The sequence below is a fragment of the Pipra filicauda genome, unplaced genomic scaffold (genome assembly GCF_003945595.2).
Source record: "Pipra filicauda isolate LSUMZ 115617 unplaced genomic scaffold, ASM394559v2 scaffold34_size3990699_pilon, whole genome shotgun sequence".
NCBI classification, from domain to species: domain Eukaryota; kingdom Metazoa; phylum Chordata; class Aves; order Passeriformes; family Pipridae; genus Pipra; species Pipra filicauda.
In genome coordinates this window covers 2,322,590-2,340,078 of record NW_024104476.1, presented here as the reverse complement: position 1 = coordinate 2,340,078, position 17,489 = coordinate 2,322,590, and positions in this window count along the sequence as shown.

The following is a 17,489-nucleotide window of genomic DNA, read 5'->3' as shown; positions in this document are numbered from 1 at the left end:
AGACGTGCTCTGCCTTTAACAACAAGTTTGACAAACATTTCATTAGTTGTCCACACAGTTTTAGGAGGTGAGTGGGGCAGAAACAGCCACTCCAGGATCCTCAATGGATCTGGTTCAGTCTGGTCCCATTGAAACCAAACCACAAATGGCTGGAACCTGCTAGGAACAAGGGCAAGGCAGATCTGAAGTTCAGGATTTTTCCTTCTGCCTTGTCTGCTCTCGATTGCCTTAGAACATGTCTTTAATGCCTGCTTTGCCTCTGTGGTCAGAGACCAACTAGATGTCAAGTGTGGATTGCCTTTCAGCAGTTCAAACAGGGGGTGCAGCTCCTCTGTAGTCAAGCCTAAGATAGGCCTTAACCAGTTGATGGCTCCTAAAAGTTTCTGCAATTCGTTTAAGGTTAAAGTGTCTTCTACCTTAATTTGAAGTGGCTGGGGCGAGATCTCCTGCTGCGTGATCCTCTATCCAAGGTAGGTCCAGGGCTGAGATTGTTGGATCTTTTCTGGAGCAACCTGCAGCCCTGCTTCTTGGACAGCATTAGTTAGAGCAGTGATAACAGTTTGTAACTCAGTTTCCTTGGCCGTGGCAACCAAGATGTCATCCATGTAGTGGTAAATGATTGCTGAGGGGTAAAGCCTTCTGATAGGGTGGATAGCCTTTGGCACAACAGTCTGACATATTGTCAGGCTGTTTCTCATCCCCTAAGGCAAAACAACCCAGTGGTACCTCTGCATGGGCTGTTAATGGGGATGTAGAAAAATGGTGAAGTCTTTTAAATCAATTACCACTAATGGCCATCTTGCTGGAAGCATAGCAGGTGAATGCCTGGTTGTAATGCCCCCATAGGTTCTGTCACTGAGTTGACTGCTCTTAGGTCACGCAGCATGCGCCACTTGCCACTTTTCTTGGGTGTGCAGAACACTGGAGTGTTCCACGGACTGGTGGTTGGCACTATATGTCCTGCATCAAGTTGCTCTTGAACTAAATCTCTTAAGTGAGCAAGCTCTTCCTCTTTCATGGGCCATTGATTGACCCATATAGGGTCACTGGTTTTTCATGTCAGCTTAATCTGTCCGTGGAACGGCTGGTCAATGGCCCTCACTGAAAATTCTGCTTATTTCCAGTTGCAATCTGCATGACAGTGCCAAACTGTCCCAGTAAATCTCGTCCCCATAAGGTGCACAGAATAGGAACAACAAAAGGAGCTGCCTTGGCAACTTGTCCCTCTGGCCCCAACACTGTGCGTAGTTGTGCAGTCTGCCTGGGCCTTTGTGTGTCCTCAGCACCCGGATAGTCGAAGCAGGGTAAACGGTAGGACCTTTAGCTGGCCAGTCAGTGTTTTTAATGATTGTAACATCTGCTCCTGTGTCCACCAGGCCTTTGAATCTGCATCTGGCTATCTGACATGTCATCGTTGGCTGTGCTGCAGAAATGGTCCTTGCCCAGAATATTTGTGGCTCGCCTGTGCTCCCGAAAATCCCCGAGCCCCTTTCTCCCTCGCTAGCCAGTGACATGCTATAAAAGGAGATTAGCTGGGCAAGCCGTTGTCCCTCAGGTATGTAACATGGAGGCACTAGAGTCCATGCCATTATTTGTATCTCACTGTGAGAGTCGGAGTCAATCACCTCTGGGTAAGACAAACAAACCCATCCTGGTGGTTGATGACTGTCCGATCAGAAGGGCATAGACTCCTGGGCGTAAAGGTCCCCAAACCCCTGTAGGGATTAACACTATGGCAGTAGATGTTATAGTTACTGGCTCTCTGGAGGCCAGGTCCAACCCAGCGCTGCCCAAGGTGGCAGCGAGCAGATCGCTAATCTGTTTTCTTGGGCTGTATTTATTTGTTGAACCGGGGCTCTTGCACCCCATCTCCAGTTTCCTTGATGGGAAGGGTTTTTAGGCCCCCGCTTCCCATGGTTACATTTTTGGCATACTGCCGAGGGGGGTTTCTTGGGGCAATCCTTATAAAAATAATCAGCAGCACCACATCGGTAGCAGCTGCCTCTCCCTCTTGCCCCATCCTGCAATCTTAGCTGGGCGCTTAAGGCTGTTGCTAGAGAAGCAGTATGATGTTCAATTGATCTGACACCCTGACATGCTTGAACCATCTTGGTGATGGTGCAGCTTTCCCTTTTAGGGATAACCTGCAGAGCTCGCTTGCAGTCCGGGTTCAAGTTCTCATATGCCAGCTGCCTAAAAAGCACCTCTCTAGCCTCTTCATGCTCTATTTGCCTGCCTAAAGCCACCTGCAGCCGATCAAGGAACTGGGAAAAAGATTCAGTTGATCCCTGCAGGACCTTTGTGAAGGACAGGTTACTGTCTGTCCGTGCTAGGGAGTTTTCTTATCGCCCTCAAAGCCAGTTTTGCTATTACCTCATATATCTTGCAGGGGTAGCTTGCTTGTGAATTTGCTGGCACATACTCCCCCTTTCCTGACAAATGATTGCAAGTCATGCCTGCTTGTGAACCGCCTGGGTCACTTGCATACACAGCGCAATTCTCCTGATAGTCTGTTAACCAGACACTGTACTGAGTGGTAGTTAAAACCATTTTCAACAGTGTCTTCCAATCATGTGGTACTCAGTGTCTCCGGATATGAAAACGTGTGAGACAAGAAAACATGTCTTTAACAATCTGCCTCAGTTCCTTTCTCACCTCATAGGGCAAGCTTTGGAACTGAGGGGTTTGGGCAGTATATAACTGGTCATGCTTTAATAACTTGCCAGTCTCCTGTCCGCATTGCCTCCTCGCGGCATCTTTCCTACTGGTTAACCAACACCCCCGCACCTGCACTCTTGCCCTGTTCAGAGGAACCACCTCCGGTTCCTCCTCATCATCTTCCGATGCCTCACTATCCGCAGTTCCGACATACTCGGCTCCCTGAGGTGGCATGGCAGAAGATGGCCGCCACGGCGGGGAAACACCTCTCCCCTCGTGCACGCAGCCGGTACAAGATGGCTGCGGGGCCGGAAGAGACAGCTCAAGTTCTGGTCCATTTTGCGCACAAGATGACTGCGCCCAGGTCATGTTTCTCTGAGCACGCGGCAGCAAGTCATCAGCAACATGAGAGGGTAAGTTTGCTGGGTGCCCCTCCCTCCTGCTCCGGCGGGAACCTACGATTCGCCCCTGTATAGTGAATTCACGAACTAAAATTCCCGTCCTATCTCCGCAGCTTGCACGCACACAAAAACCAGGACCTTCGCCATAACTTACATCGTGTTCCCCTTGTTCCTGCCAGCGCGAATCCCAACCTGAGTCCATTGTTATATCCACCTAGGTCGCACGCGGTCTCCCTCCCCTTGTGTCTGTTCCCGAGTTGTGGGAAATGGCTGCACTTAGCAGCCTGGCTAGGGGGTGCAAGGAGATGTGTGTTAGTGTCTCTTGGGGGGTTCTGCCTTCTTTGTGCGATCTGCAAAGCGTCCATAACTTGTGTACAGGCAGGAAGGCAGTTAGAGGCTTCTGTATCACCTGATCTGGCTCTGTCTCTCATGGATCTGCCGATTCTTTGCCAAGTGGTTATATTTAAAGCTTCTACAAGTGGCAGTCCTGGTGCAATGATTTTTATGCATTGCAAGAGATCTGTTATTTCCGCGTGTGCGATCTTGATAGGATATTGTCTTAGCAAGAGCCACATGGCTTCTGTATCCCTTTCTATGTCCCAGGAAACCAAATTCCCCATGCTTTTACCTTTTTTCTTGCCGCTTTCATCTCACGTGTGTTTTCTCGCCGCCTGCTGTTTTTTCACTGATTTTTTTCAGCGCTTTTCGTCTCCACCGCCTTTCGGCTTTTCGCTGCCTCTGCTTTCGCCAGTTCCATTTCGCACTGTTTTCAGCTTGCATTCTCCACTGCTTCTCTCAGCTTTTCTTCTCCTGGCACGTGCACCTTCAATTTTTTTCGAGCTCTGTTCAGTTTTGCATCCTCCAGCTGTGTTCTGCGCTGAAGTCTCGATGCTTTTAAAGGCATCTGGCTTTTTTCTTGCTATGTGTTCCTGAGCTCTGGAACAAGCTAGTAGGAACACATCTGCGATTTTCCTGGCTGCAAGGCGGTGTATCTATCCCTGTTACAGGGAAAAGCCCTCACGTTTAGGGTGCCATGTATGGCTTTATTAATATAATAAAATAAAGCATGACCTGGCTGCATGGATTTCCAACAACCAAATCCATTTATTAGAAGAGAACAGCACCTTTTATACCTTCGGACAACACATGATTTGCCTAGTCAACCACCATGGGACTTACACTGCCCATGTGTGTCAGAGTATACTTTGGAAACTACCAATCCCAGGATGCATCACTCAGCATCCCTGAAACTCGTTTCCTACAGTAAGAAATCAAAGGAGCAGATACATGGTAAAAATGACAGGCAGAAAAAGTGAACATTGCAGCAGTGTATTGAATAAAACAGAGAAATCAGAGAGAAAAACTATGAAGCTCATGACAAAATGAAAAAAAGTGGGACAATGGTTGCAGCAGGGCAGACATCTGTCCCATGTTACAGCTTTAATGGGTCAAATGCAAAAAGTAGAGCTTTATAGTAGCTACTGCTTCAGTTTCATGACATCAATTGTCTTCATTGCCTTTTTGAACTAGGCAGTGTTCCATCAAATTCTTTTTATACTGCTTAGAATATTCTTCTTCCCATTTGATTCTGAATATTTAGGCAGAAGTCCACCTCTGCATGAAGGAGTTTTCAAAATACAGTGACAGTGGGGTTAGCACCTTAGAAGATCTCTAGGCAAGACTGACTGATCCGGCAAATACAAGGCTCTCCAAATAAGACACTTACAGCGACAAATAAGACTACCAGCAACAACAGTGCTGTGCTTCCCTTTCTGCATAGTAAATGTGCGTTAAACCTGACCTGAAAGAACCACTTCTTTGTATTAAAAAGTCTCCATGCTTACTCAGTTCTTGCCCTTCCTCTTGAGACTGCCAACAGCATTGCCAATTAGTGCCAATCCTGAATGCAAATTGTAATACAAATAGGCTTTTCAATATTTAATTTCAGACTTTTGCAGTGGTGGTGTATAATTGTTTCATTATCAGTGCTGTAAGAAAGTTCATTCACTCATATTTCTGCCACACCTCTGAAAAATATCAAACCTGTCTACCTGAAGTACTAGCAGGAAATGTGCGAACAGGAACTTGTTCTTTTGAGAGCTCCTTCCAGGTCTAGCAGTACACTCTGGAATCAGAGTTCTTTTTCTTGGGAATCCTGATTTATTGCGAATACATAATACAGGGCCATGAAGACAACGCTCATTTTTTTATATGACGTGCTTTGTCACTACATAGTCACTCTCAAGCAGTATCCAAGATCAGGAGTTCAAAAACTTTCACTTGGTGGGGTACAACTCACTAGTGTTAATGACAGGAATACTCAATAATACCAGCTGCAGTGGTAGGCTGGAAGCGTGTAAAAATGTACACAATGACAACTCTCATCTCTGGGCTGGGGCAGGCACCACCAAACATACAGCATGGTTTGGAGATCCTTTCTTCTTATCTTTAAAAGTCTCCTTAGGATAATTCAGAGTAAGCAAACACTCTTCATATCTTCCTAAGAGAATAAATTTTTAGACTCACACTCTCACCATTAAAAGCTTTTTTGACAATGAACGTGAAGCACAATTTACTTTTCATAGCACTTGCAGAGCATGAAGCAAGGGCATTTGAACATACTGATTAGATTCAGGTCGTCTCAAAAGGCATTAATAAGCTAGTCATGTTACATTGTAAATCCTAGCAACAATAGGTATATGCATGAACAGAAATATCCCATTCAAATCTGTGGAACATGTAATAAACCTGAGAAAAATAAAACATCTTCTATTAATTGAATATGTTACCAGATGTAAATTGTGCTTGCCGGAGGAGGTAAAACAACTACTGTAGGCCTCCACCTGCTGCAGGAGCCTTTATCAAAACCAAGTAATGCCACCATCTCGACAGCTAGAGATGATGTGATCAGGACTAAACAGTGTAATTGGTAAAGACACTTTTCTCTGATTACTGACACTTGAGGACCTGCATGAGCACTGCATGAATCACTGTCAGGAGACCTGCAGAAAATCATGCTTAGAGGAAACCCCTGGCAAATGTTTACACTCTGACATTTACATTTCTGATACCTTGAGGGTAAAAAAAAAAGGAATGCTGCCCAACACGCTTCAGGCCTTTATATATCACAGAACATTGAGAGGTTGTCACATCTCTGTCAAGGCATTGCTGTGGGGTTATACCACTGTGACAAAACATCAGAAGCCCATCCTCAGTTTCAGTCAGATTCAGGGAGGTTTTGAGTCTGTGTGCTGTAAGGGACAAGTAGAAGTGAAACTGACTTTAGACACAGAAGTGTATTGTCACCACATTGTGTGGAGTTTTGCAGAAGTCTGCTGACAGATGTACTTGGGTTCTTGGTGGATAACCCTTGAGCAAGGAGCCTTCCACAATTTCTCCATCACCTTCACAACATCTGTGTATCAGGGATATATAGTGACATACCAGAAGCAGAGAAGAGCAGTGGAAGCATGGCACGGGCCTGTTACAAACGGGCATACAACAGGAAGATTACTAATTTTAAGACCTCTTTCCCCAAATTCACATTCTGCTTTCTTCAAGGTCAATGTTATGATTCTCATAAAATTATGGAAAAACTGTTTCTTCTCATATTTTAACAAGATTGTCACTCTTCCTTAAGAGTAGAAAGATGATAATTTCTCACTTTACCATGGCCGTATCCTACTGCCCAGTCATGAGTGTTATGAAGACCAGTCTTATGAAGAACAGATAGGCAGGAAGAAATGGTCCAGATTCAGGATGGAAATCAGAGATAATCAAAGCTCCAGCAGTAGACAGACTAGGGAGAAGAGAGGAGCTCTGAGACAGCTATGGGCTGCTACATATAATCTAAACCAGGGCTGCATTTTGAGGTGTATTTCTGGTCAATACTTCTAGCACTCCCAAACCGTGTTCTAATCTTTAACTCAACAGGTGTAAACCTAATTCATACCTGCACCCTGAGAAATGCTGCATTTTCCAGACTCCAGGGGGTAGTGGACTTCCCTGGACAAATTTAGATGCCCTCAGCTGTCTACGCAGCATCCTTTCCTCAAGAGTTAAGGCTGTGGTTGACGGTGTTATTATGGACTTCAAAGTTTGTGGAGAGAAATCCTCCTCAGCAAGTGTTAGCCAGAACCTCTTTGGAAAAGCAACATCAAAATGGAGACCAAATATGAAATCTGGTGACTGCCCTAAATTGTCAAACTCTCCAAAGCTCCATGGCAACAACTTAGGTAAAAACAGGTTTGAGGCAGCCTACGAGTTTTCTGTAAGCTCTGCCTGCCCTCATCCCAGGCCTCACAGTGCCTAAATAGAGCAGGCACAGTGTTTGAGGAAAAGCTGTGATTTTCTCTGAGAAATTAGCTATTGTGTGGGAGCACTAAAAACAGGGCTACAGTATGTAAATGGTATTGTCTGTGCAAACATTTTTACTCACAGAAAGAGCAAAAACTAAGTCCCCACTGTACATGTAAATAGGATTAATATTCTGAGTTTTACTCTGTTCTGATCTCTCTCATTAAAATTAGGGTAATATCCCAAAATCAAAATATCGTGATTCTTAAGCTAGGAAGACCTAACATGCTTAACAAGATGGATACAATTTTTAACATATATACCTCATATGTAAAGTAAAATATTTGAAAGCTAATTTTACTTGCTCTGTCTACCGGAATTAGGAAAAAAGTTTTGTTTTTTTTTCCAAAATATCACTTTACTTTTTTTTTTTACTTGCAAGATTTAAACAGCAAAAATTAACCTCTTTTGTGGCCTACCTCCCATTTTTGAAGTAAAATATTATGACATAAGGATTTATTTTTCTTTATTCTATTACTCTTATTTTTTCATTGACTGTATTTGTGTCCTACCATGTATCAAAACTGTGTTCTGTGTTTCCAGGGAGAGACTGAATAGGGAGGAAATTCACTGTTGTAATCATCATCCTCACTACAATATAGGCATTTATGTGAGTGGAAGGTCTGCTAAAGGTGACTGAATTTTCTGTTTTCTTTGTCTGTGCTGGAAGCTTGTTCCCGTCAAGAGGTATCTGTGGCCTCCAGATCTTACATTATCCAAACTTTGCATGTTTAAAATTCAAACATTTCATTCTTAGGTTCCAGATTAGAAGTAGTGGTCAACACTTAAAAAAGTAAATGCCTGAAGTCAGATTCCTAAATATGTATAAAGGATCCTTAAAAGCCACTTAAAAATCTGAAACCAGGTTAATTTTATGTAGGAAGCTAATTTGAGGCATATAGCTGTGAAAATAATAGACATTGTTGCTCAGCTGGCCTTGGCTTCCTATCCAACAAGATTGTTCTAGGTTCTGTAAACCCACACAAACTGTCATATGTACTAAGGAAACAAGTTTTTCTATCAGGCAAAAATGACTAAGACCTTCGAAATTTGAAAAAATATAATTATGATAATGATAATAGTAATAGTAATAAATATATTTTGATAATGATAAAATCTTTTTAAGCCAAGATTTTTACGTATGAATGCAGTTTCTACAGCGGATTTAACAATTCAGAGTTTTGATGTCAACAACACAGATCAAATTTGTACCTTCTCAATGTTATTCTCTCTTTTCAAAGAAACTCTCTCTAGGGGTTTGTGCTCTAAATTATTTCTGCATATGTGACATTTCAACTTTCTAATCTGTTTATGGCAACAAGGTAATAAACATTTCTCCAGTGAAGCTTTTCCCTGTTGTCACTAATGAGTATTATAGGGAAAGCACTGATTCATAGGCTTCAGAGATATGATAAAAATATACAGATTGAAAAATCTAATCATACAAATTAACAGAAAAGCTGCCTGTAGGAATCACTGTCCCAGCCTAAGCTTTGCCAACACAAACAGTGTTTCAAAATGTATCAAAATTAGAGACGTATTAAAAGAGTGATCCACCTTTAGTTGCGGTATTGCCCAATCCTTTCATCATCATAAGACAATGTCCTAGGCTGCTTATAATTTTGCAAAATCACACTCATTCAAACTGAAGTTTTCTATTATGCAAATTTAGCTTAGGCTGTGATCAACTATATGTGTTTTTTTGTTGTCAAGGTTGTGGCTATTTTATTTTGTGCCCTTTTTTTTTTTGCATTTGTTGAATTTTCAACAAAAACAGTTCAGCCATTTCCAAAAATACATCAGAGGAAATGCACTGTCTAATCAGTTTTAAAATTCTCACAGTGATTCAATACAAAGCTCCTGTGTTTTTGTGCCTCAGAGACAAAACCAAAATTTGATGGGAGGAGCACCTTGCTGTCAGGGATGTGATTTTACCATCCTGAAGAGAATGAAGCCTAGTTTCATCACAGACCTATCTTAGTTCATAGAAAACCAGTATAAACATCTTTGTATATAACAAATAAATCACATACATTTTATCTGAAATGGGCCTAATATTCACCCATGTATAAAAGAATCACAAAGCCTGAAAGAGGTTTTAAAGGCACTGCTGAAAATTTAAAAATGCTGAAAATTGTTGTGTGTTGTCTTTCCTGTAATTTTATTGCCTTTGCTACTGAATCCATGTAGAAAAGGGCATGAAGATTTAAATGGGAGGGAAGTCAAAGGAGCAAGAGCACAGGAAGAATGGAAATCAGAAACCAGAGACTGGAAGGAGAAGAGCTGAAGATGGGTTGGAGAAAGAAGGTGGAAATGTGGCAGGTGCAATGAGTATGTACAGAAAGTGCTGGACAGAGGGAAGAGCAGGATCTCAGGAGAGAGAGAAGTATGGGGTCAAAAGTGCTACAGGCCATAGGAGACAGGGGTGTTGAGACCCCCTTGGGCATAACTTGCTCTGGTACCTGCAGGTGACTGCAAAATCTCAACTCTGTTCATGCTTCTTTTAAACAACTGGGGCGAAACCTTACCACTGGGTTGAGACCCAACAGCCATGGTGAATCCTTTATATAAGGAGTGCATCTCCTCCCTGGTGCTAGTTCACTCACATTAAGAGGTTCTTGTTTAAGACAGGGTGTGTTGGCCTCGTCTGGATGCGGCGCCACTACCAGCCCCTGATGCTCCATCTCCACCATGGGATGGGGGTGAAAACTGCAGGAATATGAACAAGGAAGCTCATGGATGGAGATACAGGCAAGGAAATAGTTTGCCAATTGCTGTCACAGGCAGAATAAACCCACCTTTGGGTAATTTATTACCAATTAATGTTTTTAATTACTTATTCAGAAAGTGGGAAGCAGAGAGGGAAGAGACAAACACTAGAACACCCTTCCCTCTCCATTGGTCTGAGTGTCCCTCTGCCCCTTCTCACTCCTTTTCTCCTCCCGTACCCCTGCACCAATGGTGTTCTCTGCCATTTTGTCAATCCCTGCTCCCTGAGGTGCTGCAGCATGGCTGATCTGGGCAGCAGCATCGTGGCATTTGTCCCTTAAAAAGCCAGCTGCAACCAGTGGGAACGGTCTGAAACATCCACACTGGGCTGGAACCAGCTGGAACTGGCATGTGGGGCAATGCTCGTGGCAGCCCCCACTGCACTACTACTTGCATGAATCCAAGCAAGGGCAGCCTGGAGCCTGTAGGCCTTGGTGTGGGCCACAGAGGTGGCAATTGAGGAGGGAGAGGTCACGGGCTGAGTCCAGCAGGGTAGAGCACAGGAAAGCACCCCAAACTTCAGCAATACCCACACTGAGGTTTCCCTGGTAACCTCAGCCTGCCCAGTCAGTGTGTCCCTGCTTTGAATTGATGTTTTGAGGATGTGGTAAACATTCCACCCTGACTGGCCTGAGGAGGGAAGGAGCGATGGTACAGGTGTCTCTTTGATTTGTAGGAGAAGCTGGAAAGTGGTTCCTAGGTAAGGGGGCTGTGAAACACTACACTGGAGAGCATGCAGGAGTGGAGGCTAATCCAGACCACAGGCACAGTGGTACAGGCAAAACAGAGAAGCAAAACACAGCAGCAAAACAGAGCAGTGTCCCCACCCTGCAGCAGCTAAAATACAAACACGTTCTGCTTTGTGTCCCTTTACTCCTTTGTGTAACTTAATAATTAAGATCTGTACTTTGCTTTATCACTATGCTGTACTACACAAAGGTATCTCAGAATCATAGAATGTTAAGGGGTAGAAGGGACCTTAAAGATCACCTATGACCGACCCTCCCTGCCATGGACTGGGACACCTCCTACTAGACGAGGTTGCTCAAAGCCACATCCAGCACGGCCTTGACCACTGCCAGGGTTGGGGCATCCACAACCTCCCTGGGCAACCTGTTCCAGTGCCTCACTACCCTCACAGTAAAGAATTTTTTTCCTAATATCTAGCCTAAACTTTCCCTCTTTAAGCTTGTGTTCATATATTTCAAAACCATTTACATACAACTTTATAAAGACACCTAGAAACATAATAATTTCAAAATCAGAAGCTGAACCAGAATGTCCTGGAGACATATGGTATGTTTGTATTTCTTTCTCAAAGACAAAGTTAAATTTCAATCAAAACTGTTAAAAAGAAATTGAATAGGAAAAATCCACTGGAAACTTTTGAATAACCCTTCACCCTTTGGAAAATTGGCCTGTTGCATCTTCAGCCAAGCTCACTCAGTCAGTGTGTCTCTAGCAGCTGAAACTCCGGTTTTCCCTGAATAAAGATAAAATCAGTCACAGAACTGTTGCAATAAGAAATTAATTCATTTACAAAAGACTCTTGTCCTAGAGTAATAAATGTCACAGAAACCAGCAGGCAAAAATTAGTAATTCTATGTTCATCATAAGGACTGGTGTTTATGAGGTATGTCAGGCCTGAGATCAGCCATGAAGCAAAGGAAATAGAAAAATATTAAAAAGATATTCCCTCAACAAGCACTTGACATGTAACCTGTAACACAAGTCTGTTTTTTAATGCAATAATGCATCTGATTGTGTACAATTACCCAGGAAACCTTGATTCTGACCCATTCAAAATTAATTAGCTTATTAAATGATTTTAAGGTCCTTTCAATATTGTAGATATACAACACAAAAAATTCTGAAGAAACTCATGAGATTCTAAGGTGAGCAAACTGTCTTAGCCATCCCAAAAATGTGAAAAACAAATTATTTCCAAGAATGCAATCAACAATGGAGGAAAAAGAGATTCAGCAACTTCTTAAATAGCAGTTTTAAAGGTTCTTTCAACAGCCACACTTCATTCAGAAAGAATGTCTTCAAGTTTTCAAAACCATTTACAACCATTTTGATGTTTTATATTTTTTATTGTCGTTGCAGTGCATTTACTGTGATAATTAGAACAGATGGCAAATATAGGGAAATTTTATAAGGATATTTAATCACTCTAATGCAGTTCTAGGTCCTGGATTTAGTAATGACTTTTAAAATGAAATTCCAGACAAATCAAACAATTAAATACTTGCTTTTGTTAAAAAAAAATAAAAATTGTCAGTGACATAAAAGCTAAAGAAGTCTTAGAAAGGATAATATGTACATATCTCTCCACTCTATATCATGTTAATTTGCTGAATGAAGAATTTATCCAAAGCAAATAAGCTATTTTTCAGTTCAGCTGTTACGGTAGGATTTAGGGAGTTAAGATAAGCTCTTATCCCTGCAGCATTTTATTCTGACTCCAGGAGGGTCAAAGCCATAATTCTTTTCCATGGGGAAATTATCCTGCTATTAACCCCCATTATATTTTATGCAGCACAGTTAATGCAAGTACACTATAGTGTTGTATAACCAAAGCATAACTCACTAAATGAATAAAAATTTTAAGTGAGACAAGTGAAGTAAAACAATCCTTTAAATTTTCTGACATTAGAAAACAGAGGTCAGAAATTTTATTGAGGACCAGAGGGTCAGTAGAAGTGAAGAGCGTTTGCCCTTCAGTGACTGCATGATTTCATCAGGAACTCAGGCTGGCCAGTTGTGATTCTGCACCTCTGTCGCCTGTGAGAAGCCTCCCTGCAAGTGTAAGGAAGTGAGATACATATGTAGGTGTGCCTGTTCTGACAAACTTTGTCATTTATGTAACATCAGCTACTGAAGGCTCATAGCAATATTTATGCATGTTTGTAAAAAAAAAGAAAAAACCCATTCTCAATGCATAAGCAGTGTTTTCATCTACAAAATAATTGCTTTGAGTGTGTTAATGAATGAATTTATAAGTGTTATGATGTTACGTGTTAAATAATGTTGAGTATTTTGTAAATGAATTATTTTTTTATTGCAATAGTTCTGTGAGTAAAAAATGGTTTTAAGTCCACAAGTGTTCTTTTAATATTCACAGTATTCATCTGGATGTGTAGTTGGGTAGATAAACTAAAAACTGTGCAATTACCATTTGTCTAACTTGAAATAATTGTTTCATTTTGATTTGACAAATTGTTTTGGTGTGAATGAGCCAATGTATTTAAAACCCACAAACAGAATCAAGAGATCTAAATGTGAGCTAAGCCTATAGATTGTCTTTTTTTTTCTCTTTTATGGAGAATATGTATGTTTAAATATTAACATATATTTTCGGACACCATTCAGGTCTGAGTGCTGTAAAATGTATATATTAGACCAGGGAATTTTAAGTATGTAATGTCATATCACATTAATTAGTCATATGACTTAAAACAAAATTCTCAAACAAAATATGACTTAAGTCTGCCACAAAACCCAAGCTGACTAAGGAGTGATTAACAAAGAAACAAAACTGAAAATGAAAGGTGTCGTGGGTTGACCCTGGCCAAAATTTAGGCACCTACGAAAATCGCTAAGAACTGGAAGAGGTCACACAGGCAAGACAGACTCAACATGAGGATAATACTAAAATTTACTAACAGGATAAGAGCTAAAGAGTGAGAAATAAAACAGTCTTAAAAACACTCTCCAACCACCCCTCCTTCCTTCTATGTTCTCCCTCCTCCCCCTGCATCAATGCAGGGAAAGAAGTCCACTCCTCGGGCAACTGGTGTTCCAAATCTGCTATCCCGTAGGTCACTCTTCAATGGGGTGCAGGGGGTCTCTGCAACTCAATGGTCCTTCATGGGTTGCAGGGGGGACAACCTGCCTCACCATGATCTTCACCACGGATTACAGAGGAGCTAAAGCTCTGAGTCCTTCCCCTGTTCCGTAGGGTCCCTCCCACGAGTAACAATCTTTGACGGCCGTCTCCAACATGGGTCCATCCCTCAGGCAGTAGTTCTTCCATATCTACTGTCCTAAGAGTCGCTTCCCCATCCTTCATAGGATGCAGTCCTTGACGGAGGGTGAGCTGTACAAGTTCCCCACAGGGCCACGAGTCAAGTCTTACCCGGGAGTAACCTGCTCTGGTGTGGGCTCCTCTCTCCACAGGCCGCAAATCTCCTGCAGGCCCCCGCCCCATACTGGGCCTCCCATGGGTGATTGTCTTCTCCCATGCATCCATCTGCTCCATCATGGGCTTCTCGCTGGGCGGGCCCGGGGGCTTGCGGGGCCGCTCTGCCTCCCTGGCCGAGCCCGCGGCGTCCCCGCGCCTCTCGACCCAGTCACCCCCACCCGCGGCAGGAAGGTGGCAGGGGCCGCCCCGGCCCGGCCGGCTCTGCTCAGCCAGCAGGATCGGTTCCAGCACAAGCTGCTCATGGGGTGGGTCCAGGGGGAGCTGCAGGGCTGCTCTCCACAGCCCTGGCCTCAGCCCTGGCCTTGGCCCTGGCTGCCGCGGCCGCGGCGCTTCCATGGAGTCCTCCCCCCACCAGGCTGCACGCCCTGGCCCTGGCCCTGGCCCTGGCCCTGGCCCTGGCCCTGGCCCTGGCCCTGGCCCTGGTCCCCCTTCGCAGGGCCCGCCGCTGCCTGCTTCGGGCCAGCAGCTGCCGCAGGCCCAGGCCGCAGCCACTGCCCGCTTAGCCCGTGGTGGGGGAGGTAACTTGGACCGCCTGGAGTCCCGGTTGTAATTTCTTCTGTGAGGTGTTGATTAAGGCACAAACCCCACTCAGACATGAACAAGTGCCAGAGCAGAATTACCGTTTATTCAAACTGCCTAGGTTTAAATACCACGCCTGAACATGTCCCATGACCTTCTAACCAATGACAATCAAGTATTGTCTGAGAACCCGGGAGACCACAACTCCCATGGTTCCTTGCTACATTCTTCCTGCCACATCTCCCCCCTCTTTTTTTTAACAAGTTGAGAAACAATACATTTTTAACATTCTTATTATAACCAATCTTATTTCAACTAATTATAAAAAACAGGGCCTATCATCACAAGGCCTTTATTGAACTGTTTACAACTTTATTGGTTCGTGCAATATTCAAACAATCTCAAATTACCCAGGGTTTGTAGGTGTGGATAACCTTTTATCTGAGGGTGAGTTTGTGTAATGGCATCATCTTTATTTAAAAGGGAAATGTGTTGGGTTGTAGATGTTGTGTTTGAGGTGGTATTGTTTGAAGTAGTGCTTAAGATGTCTTGCTATAAAGTGTACTTACGTTCACACACACACATACATGCATCCACTCAACTTTCTCATTCATACTCCAGTGGCCACCGTTTCATTCTCTCCTTACACATGCATTCTTAAACCCTTTATTGTGTTTGACTCATGGAGTTTTGGTTTTGTATTGGTTACTGCTTATGTGTTTCTTTTGGCTCTGTATTGGTTACTGTTTATATGTTTCTTTTGTTTCTGTATTGGTTATTGTTTATATGGTTCTTTTGGTTCTGTTGTATCATTTATTGCTTCTTTGTGATTATCCCTGTTTTAAAGAAATGTTAATGTGGATTTACACACATAGGGAGAGACGCATATCTCTTTCCCCCCCCCCTTTTTTTTTTTTACTGTGTGATGTGTTTAGTATTGTTGGTCATGTTTCTTCTAATCCAAATCCTTCACTTATTTCTTCTGGTGGTTGTTCCTGTTGTGGTGGAGGGCTAATATAAGGCCTGACCTGCACATTTGCCTCGCCATCATATCCAGCAAGTTCCAACCTTTTGCTGTCCTTTTCCAATGGGATCAGGCAGAATCCGACCCTTTGAGAATTCTAGAATGGTTATTTCTTCTCCACTCTCCGCCTAAGACTGTTTGGACCATTAATGACATGCTTGCTAAGCTCATCATGAAAGGTAGAGGACGTCTGCAGGAGATGGATGGAAGCTTGTTTTGCTTCTGGGGTTAGGGATCGAATAGATGTGAGAGTTGGGTCACCTTTAACTAGCTCGAAGACGGGGGTGCAATTCCTCTGTTGTGATCCCCAAGACAGGCCTCAGCCATTTAATGGCTCCTAAAAGCCGTTGCAAATCATTCAGGGTCATAGTGTCGGTTACTTTGAAAGTCAGTGGTTGTGGCATGACTTCCTGTTGAGTGATCCTCCATCCGAGGTAGGTCCAAGGTTGGGTGTGTTGAATTTTTTCTGGGGCAAGCTGCAGACCTGCTTTTTGGATGGCGTCAGTTAAGGCAGTCAAGGTGGATTGTAGTTCGGTCCTGTGTTTTGCTGCTATCAGGATGTCATCTATATAATGATAGATGATGGCTGAAGGGTGGAGTTTTCGAACAGGGTGTATGATGTTGACTACCACTGTTTGACAAATCATCAGGCTGTTTTTCATACCCTGAGGCAGTACTGTCCAGTGGTATCTTTGCATGTTTGTATTTTGAGCGGATTTAGAGGTGTGTATTGTTGTATGTTGCAACTTTGTGGAGCATCTTTGGGCTTGTGTTGTATGAGAGTTTTGTTTGTTTTGCTTTCTCAAGGCTCTTGCAGTGACTGTGTATAAAGAGTTATGTGTTTCTGCAGTTGAAATTGTAACTGGTTGTCTGTTTGCTACTTGTTTAAGTTTGGCTTTCCATGTTGTGTATGGCATATTGTCCAACAGCATTTTAAAATAGTGAGAAGTAAATACTTGATTTGGGGCCCTGTAACACAAAAGAACTTTTTACAATAGCAGATAATCTGTCAATTAGTAAAGTTGTCCTTTTGTGACTTAGAAAATTAAACATGGTAGTTGATAGCTGTATGTCTGCTGTGTTTTGCAATGTTACCTCTAGGTTGTTGGTTCTGTCAGGAGGTGGATGGTGTTGTTCCAGCTGAAATTCTCGCAGTACAAAACCAACAGCTGTCATCGCCAGCAACACAGTCAGTACACGTGCTGTCCACTTCAATGTCGGTAGCTTTGACTTCGCTGATGGTCTGGGCTTGGGTAGGCAGATGTTCTGTGTGCTTTCCCAGTCTGCATCTTCTTCCTCGAGCTGAAATAGTAGCTGTAGCCATGTTTGCTGTTCTTCCTCTTTTGCAGGATTCAAAACTGCTTGTCTTTTTTCTGGTTCTCTTGTCTCGCTGAGTTCAGTTTGCCACAGCTCAGCTAAGCTTTCTAGGGAGTCAATATCTCTTCTTCCTCCTCCATCAGGCCATCTTCGGCCTAGAAGCTGTTCTGAGGCTGGTGAGGGCTGTGGGTTGGTTTCTGGGTAGGAGAGCCACAGTGATGTGTTAACTGTTGTGCAT